Genomic DNA, 6964 nt, shown 5'->3' on the forward strand with positions numbered 1-6964 from the left:
TTCGTGATTGGGCAAAATCCTCAACTTGAAAACTATCAAGCGACGTACCGGTTTCTGAATCTATTTTTTGAGATTACGCCTCGACTCGTTCGAGATTTTCAATCACAGGCCGTTGCTCATATCCGTCACGTGTTAGATAATATGTCGCAATATGGACACCTATATCTTTTAATCGATCAGCAGCCCCTGTTTAATGCCCTGGAATGGAATGATGAAGAATTTATTTTATCGAATGAAGAAGTCTTAGACCCTATTCGCAAAATGGCCAGTCAGATTTTTACTAAAGATTCTGCTCGTTACCATATCACTTGCATCTATCTCTTATATTTTTACGCACTACTCGCGAATCCGAAATATACTTGGATCACAATGGATTATTTAATGCACGGCAATAAATATCATCAATATTTATTAGCTAAACATGCTCACGAAGAAAAGTAAAAATAAAATCATTAGACGAGAAATTTATTTTTGAAAAGATAAAGCAATATAATGGAATTTTATCCGAATCGATATGGTAGCGAATATTACAAATATCGAAAAAAAGATCCAGTCTTTGTGAAAAGTGAATATGGTCATGAAAGGTATGCCATTCACTCCCAAAAGGGGGAAATCTATCCCGACAAAGGTGATCCTTTCGCTAAAACCCGAGACGGCCTTCCATATTATGCCAAAGATCGCAAAGGAAATGAAAAATATCCTCTACAACGTAAAAAATCCCTCGTTATTCAAATTCAAAACGAATTCGTTCTGGCCAAATACGCGGACGGAAAAGAACGATACCCGGTGGATTTCCGAGGGAACGAATATTATTTAGTGAAAAATGAAGAACCTTACGTCCTGAAAGATGCCCAAGGTGAAATCTACTTTGCTAAAACATGTAGTGGAAAAGTCCTCATTCCCTGGAATTATTTTGAACAGTACAAGTATCTTCTCTCAGAACATTATAAACGCACATGCGATGCTGCAGGAAACTGCTTTTATCAATCCACGGTACCCGTTGAAGAAATTCTTAAAAAGTTGTTTCCATGCCTCTGTTTGTGCTTAGCTGAAATACCTACAATGGCTTTTATTCTAGCAGCTACGTTAATGTCAATACCAGGACTGTAAGAACAACGTTCTTATATATAGTCAGTGAGAAGAGAAAGAATGACTCGAAGCTGGCTGAGAAAAAATTCTAAAGATTTAAAAAAAAAAAAAAAAAATCCCCTTTTTCTTCCGAAATTGATGTCTTCAATTTTCGAAAAATTGAAGACATCAATTTTCAGACTAAAAGGTTTTTTTTTTTTTTTTTTTTAGAATTTTTTCTCAGCTGTTAGAAATTTTTCCAACCCGACTCGATCGACCGGACATCACCCTTTTTTAAGAATGGACTCTCACTTATATATTTCAGCATTGCGAGCTTCACTTCACATGATTCTGTGTTTTTGAAGAAGAAACATCTTGAAATCTGGCTTTCTTCAGTCAACTTTTGTTTTTTCCAAGTCATTACACAATGAAATGTTGGGAACCTACCTCATGCATATGTAAAAAGGTTAGTAATTCTTGTCTTTTTTCAGATTTTTGATGATAACATTATCGTAATAAATAACTTGTCTTTTATGCTGAGGCAGATCAATGGGTTCATCGTCCACTTTTAAATGTTTCGTGGTTGAGTGTTCTCCCTCTTCGTCGTCATGCTTTCGTTTGAGAGACGAATTCAATTCGGCATTTTCAAACTGAAGGGGTTCTACTATATCCAAAGACGAGGAAATATTATTTTCGGCTGAAAAGGAACTGAAATCCATTTCGGTCCGTTTCAAATGTCCAAATTCATCATTGAAACGCATAATGAGTTCCGTTTCGTGGATGGAGGTGTCGCGCATCGTTTTCAAAAATTGTCGAATGGCCGATTTCAGTTCGTTAAAGGTCGTAACAGAACCGGGAATGATTTGTACATCGGCATACTGTTTGAATTGTGTAAAAATATCGGTCGAAGATAAAAATTCTTTTTTGAATTCTACTAATATTTCAGGTTCGGAACGGTAACGGATCATGCCGTCCTCCATGTTAATATTGTGGGCCAGATGCAGATAAATCATTAAAAAGAAACCTTTATAGGAATCTTCGACGATAGAATCTTTGGTTTCGAGTAAATATTGATCCTGCATCACTTGTTCTGAGGTGAGGGATGGAGCATTTTTCGTAAACACGGCGTCAAAAGGAATTGCTACCACGCGATCATTAAACGCCTCTGTGGCCGTACACACTGGGAACGTATTGGTAGAAGCCATGAGTTTGGCACTGGGAATCGCTCCTACATTTTGCTCGTACAAATTCCGAAAACTGGTGGTCGAATTACCCGTGATTTCTTTCACGAGGTTTTCGTTTAATTTTCCCGACATTTCTTCAACAGTCACTACCCGACAACAAAATAACGAAGAGGCCAGTTCGGGTTGGGCTGATAGTCCTTGACCACTCGTCGTTTGTAAATTGACGGCTCGAATACCATGACTATAGCCTCCAAAGACCTTCGAGATCATTTGAAAGAATTTACTTTTTCCATTGCGCGTGTTGCCTTTCAAAATAAAAAATTTGCGACCGTAATTGGTCGCAATGAGAAGACTGGCCAGGACATCTAAAAGGTACATGAACAGATCGTATTCGAAACACGTATATTTACACATGTGCACATAAAAATGAAGCATGCTTTGAATGAGCGGGTTGGTTTCTAGTTTGTCATGAAACTCGCGCACTTTTTCCCGCAGCGTATCCAGTAAATCGTCCGTGAGGTCGAGAAAACAGCTTTTCAGGTATTGTAGAAAAAATTTCCGGTCGGTTAATAAACGATAGATGGCTATCAAATCCGGATCGTGACGAAATTGCATCAACTCGTGTCGACTAAAATTGATGCCCAGACGTCGATCCGATAGGTAAAATTCCGGAACCGTCCCTCCTACATGACCCGTCAAGAGATTCAGAACCCCATCGTGGGTTCGAATATGCCATTTATGTCGATCCATTTGAATTATTTTACGATCAATGTTGGTTCGACTCAGAATGGACGAGACCACATAATTAATGTTGACCTGTTTCATAATGTCTGTGAAAGGACACATGTTTTTAGTTTTATCGGCAACCTGATTCCGAGCATAGGCCTGAATGGAGGACCAGATGGCATTCATCAGGTTTAGAATTTCTATCTGGTGGGGCACTTCTTGCCAGTACTCGTGGATATTATTCCACATATAGCGTTGAGGTTTCTTACAGGAATTGTGCATGGTAATGACGAGAATCGGAAAATATCGCTCTTGAATTCGATGAATTTGTTCCACGAGCTGATCTCCAGACACCGAATATAAAATAACACCTTTCATGGTTTTGATAATAGCTTCCAGTTTATCTTTAAATTTGTAAATTTTAGGATTGAGATTCGAACCACAAAAGAGGATCGTGTCGAGAGTAAAATCTTGGGAAATGATATCTATAATTTTACTGTTGATTTTTTCCACAGAATCTATGAGTTCGTGAGATTCTAATATCGTACGCAAATGGGATGCGAGTGTATGGGAGGACATTCGTAAATGTTGACACAAGGCACAAAAGACAGGTAAAAAATAGTAACCTTGATTGTACTGCATAATCGTACGAAGGGGATTGGGATCGGAATGCAAACTAGGATTGTCTAACTTGAGAGCTTGATTCACCGTCTGGAATACATCGTTTTCGATGACGATAGAATTTTGACTTTCCCGGTACCATCGTTTTAGAGCCCGGTTATTAGATTCAAAGTCTGAAATCACAAACCCGTTAAACTTGATAAAGTAAAACGTTTTTAACCAATGATGACCTTCGGTTCCAAAATCCTTCCCTTTGTAAATATACATCGGGGTTTTTAGTTTATACACAAATGTAGCCACTTTTTCATCGTCGGGTCCAGCTTCCTCATCTTTGCTAATAAGCGTGGGATACGATACTCGATACAAAGGATCGTACAGTGTCACCACAGGCATCATATATTCATAAAGTTGTTTTTGAATATCCATTGGCTGGAGGTGGAGCAGTTTACGAAAAAAGGAATTGGTATTATCCTTGCGACGTTTAAATTTTGATTGAATGCCTAACAATCGCATGCTGAAAGCATTGGGATTGGTCAAATCTAAACGCCAGGTGGTTTGTTCGTCTACATAAATAATCAGCATGGGTTCGTATTTATTCGTATAGGGCTTGGAGGAATTCACAAGCGTCGCATTCGCTAAAACGTCCAACTGGAAAATAAATTCAGATGTTTCGTGATAGAACCGGGGTTGAAGTTGGCTGCAGAATTGAATATAATCATCATGAGCGATCGAGATTTCCGGCAAATGGACATGAATACCACATCCTGGACGAACAGCCACAATAAAAGTAAAATGCTTAAGGGATAAAAAGTAAAATTTTAAGGTTGAGAGAATAACAGAATCTACATAATCGTAGAGCATAGATGAAGGAAGGGATGCATCGCATTCGGTTTTAATATCAATATCTAGGATAAGGGAATGATGGGTCGTCGAGCAAAGATCCATCGTTAAAAAAAGATTTTCGGCAGACGTTCGAGTATAAAATCGAGAAAATTGTGCGTAGTCTTTTCGGTTACAGTAAAAGATTCCTCCCGACATCTGGTAGAAAATGTAAGCATCGTTGGGCGCATCTCCAACCGAACTAATCCTTGTTAAATAATGGAGGCTCTGCGACATGATTATATATCTTTAACTTGATTAATATTTCTTAAAAAAATACAAGCAATGCTTTGTAAGTAAATATCCTATAAAATCTCCACGTGCTCCTCTAAAGAATAAATAAACTGAGCACTTTTACCTTCATAAAGTCTGTTCCTATATACTGTTGAATTCACGGCACAGAATGATTTAAAGTGAAATTCGTTTCGCACGTCTTAAATAGATAAACCAGAGTTCTTTCTAGCCAGAACTCAGAAAAAAATTCTAAAGTAGATATTAAAAAAAAAAAAAAAAAAACAACTTTTTGTTAATTTTTATCATGTCTTTAGACATGATAAAAATTAACTACCTTCCCCTTTTGTCTGGGAATGTTGTCTCACACTTTCGGAAAATAGAACATGACTCATCCTTTCTAAAAATAGAACTCCAATAAAAGAATGGGTCAAGGTATATTTTTTAGAGAGTGAGACATCCTTACCTGACAAAAAGAGGGGACAGTTAATTTTTATCATGTCTAAAAGACATAATAAAAATTAACAAAAAGTTTTTTTTTTTTTTTTTTTTTTTTTTTTTTTTTTTTTTTTTTTTTTTAATATACATTTCAGATTATCTGAGAAATTTTTCCCAGCCAGCTTTTACTTTTCTAGACATAAACGTCCTTGTTTATGTCCTTGAATGACGTCATCTCTCATGTATATATAAAGCGTGTAAGTTGGCTCTGTAGACTTATTCCTTTCGAGGAAGAAGGCGAGGTAAAGTAAGCTCTGTCATGGATAATGAAAAGTACTACAATGTTTCGGATTATGTGGAAGCGTATGGAAATGTCTATAGACAATATTATTTTATAGCTGTTCGTTTCAAACTACCCATCTTCCATGTCGATACTTTGAAACATTTTAGCCCGGGTCTCGTTCGAGCACCTTGCATTCTCGTGGTCAGTGAAAATCGACTGATTTTCCAAGGAGAAAATTTAGACAAAGACTATCCGTTTCCTCGTGGGTCTTTAGTCTTTTGCGTGCATGGAACAAAAGAGGATCCTCGTTGGATTAACGTCTCTAGAGATACGACCGATCAGTTTTTACAAAGTTTATTTCCCTCTCGAGATTTTATCAAGGTCTCCTATGAAAATAATACCTTATTTGTTTGTTCGACCATCAATCCGTTTTCCTTGTTCTGGAAAGTACTTCCTCGCAATATGGCTTTTCGCGCCTTAAGCGATCTGACGATGACCTACATAAAAAGAGAACCTTTCCAGTTAGAGCATTGCATGCGCCTCCGATTTTTCAAACGAAATACGCACGTCTGGGAATCGTGGTCCAACTGGTATCACTATTTACATCCCATGCTCATCCTCCACTTCATACATTTAACGGGACAAGCTGCGAGTGCTCAATTGGCTGCCAAACTGCATAAATTGTGGAAACGCTCCCTTCCACCTTACCTGCATACGGATTCTATTCCATCGGACTTTTATACTTGTGAAATTACTTTTGATGACACGAAATTAACCGGTGTTTGGTTTGTCGTTTTGAATATGTCTTTAGTGATGTATGTTTCGCCCATGATTGCGTCATTCCATCATGAAACGTTCCTCGACGTGAATCGTGAACAATGTAATTATTGGCTACCGTTTTACAGAAATAATGAATTATGGACCCGAGAAGGATTTAAAATATACGTTTCCCACTTTAGAAAGAATCGTCGCTACTTGAAAGAAGTCATGATTTGGTTATCGTCCCGCTCCGAAGAAAAATATCAATATATGTTGCTCGATTTGAACAAAGTAGCCTACCTTTTAATGATTTAAAAAAAGCAAAAAGAAAAGAATGTTACGAGAACTGGTTCGATGTCTTATTCAATACCAGTCCGACCCCACTTTTATATCTTTAAATGTCGTTGATGGTCTCAAACAAAATCTTCGAGACGACGTGATCGATGCTTTTCTCCTGAGTCGACCTTTACTCCATCTCTATCCTCAACTGTATAAAAAGAGTTCGAGCATCATCGATTTCTTGTTTCGCATTTCGGGCTTGCATTTGGAAGAGATTGTTCCGATGGAATCGCAGGACCTGGAAAACAAAATCGCTTCTTTGGAAACTCAATTGGAGGCAGATCGGAAAGCTTTCGAGAAACAAATCGAGACGCTCCAACAAGAGCACCGGAACGAAATGCGTTATTTTCTAGCAGAAAAAGAACAATATGTGAATACCGCTCGATTCGGAAAAGAGCATTCAGTCGTGGATTTGCAACGACAATTGGAACGCCTT

The sequence above is a fragment of the Stegodyphus dumicola genome, chromosome 1 (genome assembly GCF_044657685.1).
Source record: "Stegodyphus dumicola isolate Sdum_Otavi_A_Nest chromosome 1, ASM4465768v1".
In the NCBI taxonomy this organism is placed as follows: domain Eukaryota; kingdom Metazoa; phylum Arthropoda; class Arachnida; order Araneae; family Eresidae; genus Stegodyphus; species Stegodyphus dumicola.